Source organism: Helicoverpa zea, chromosome 22 (genome assembly GCF_022581195.2).
Source record: "Helicoverpa zea isolate HzStark_Cry1AcR chromosome 22, ilHelZeax1.1, whole genome shotgun sequence".
Classification (NCBI taxonomy): domain Eukaryota; kingdom Metazoa; phylum Arthropoda; class Insecta; order Lepidoptera; family Noctuidae; genus Helicoverpa; species Helicoverpa zea.
In genome coordinates this window covers 140994-141681 of record NC_061473.1, presented here as the reverse complement: position 1 = coordinate 141681, position 688 = coordinate 140994, and the positions used below count along the sequence as shown (strand labels likewise).

Genomic DNA, 688 nt, shown 5'->3' with positions numbered 1-688 from the left:
CACAACCTGTTGAAACTATGCTGCATTGCCTTAGGTTTTCATACGTTTCAGACCAGTTGTCATACACAGAGTAGGTAGGCTTAAATTCTAACGACGGCGACGATGTAAATGTCTAAACATAATGAGGCTTAAATTCTAAATTTAGTTTTACCTTTTTAGTTCCTTTTGTAATTGTGTGCGTGCTGTCGAGTTGCAGCCATGCTCATTGGCTTGTATATGGCTTGCACAGAACTGATTGATCTGATCACGACCCATTTATTTTGTAAAGAAATTTTGAACTAGAGTTATGAAAATCAGCAACGATAAAAATTAAAAAAAAACATCAATCATTGTTGAAATGACGTCATGAGTACAAATCACTTGGTACTTTGAACGTCTTAGGTATTTTTCTTGCGTTAGTCATGAGTTTCCGTGGTGTAGCGGTTATCACATCTGCCTAACACGCAGAAGGCCCCCGGTTCGATCCCGGGCGGAAACATATTTTGTTCTCTTGTATTTTTTGCAAGTGTTTTTCAGCATATTTTAATAAAAACGCTAATAACTAACTGTCTTTTATATAAAATACGATTATAATACACAGGTACGTTTTAACGATATCGTTTATTTACGCTACTTAACTTAATTTGTATTGATAATAATTATGTTGTTTATAATTGGCACATTGGGTTTTTTATACGCTAAGTTATTA

At 34.4% G+C, this 688-nt stretch overlaps 1 non-coding gene across 1 annotated transcript; it reads left to right on the top strand.

Annotated features, from left to right (window-relative positions):
- The first annotated feature begins 405 nt into the window (after nt 1–405).
- On the top strand, nt 406–478 carry Trnav-aac. The gene has a single exon. It is a non-coding gene; the product is annotated as a tRNA-Val (tRNA).
- Nucleotides 479–688: the final 210 nt, after the last annotated feature.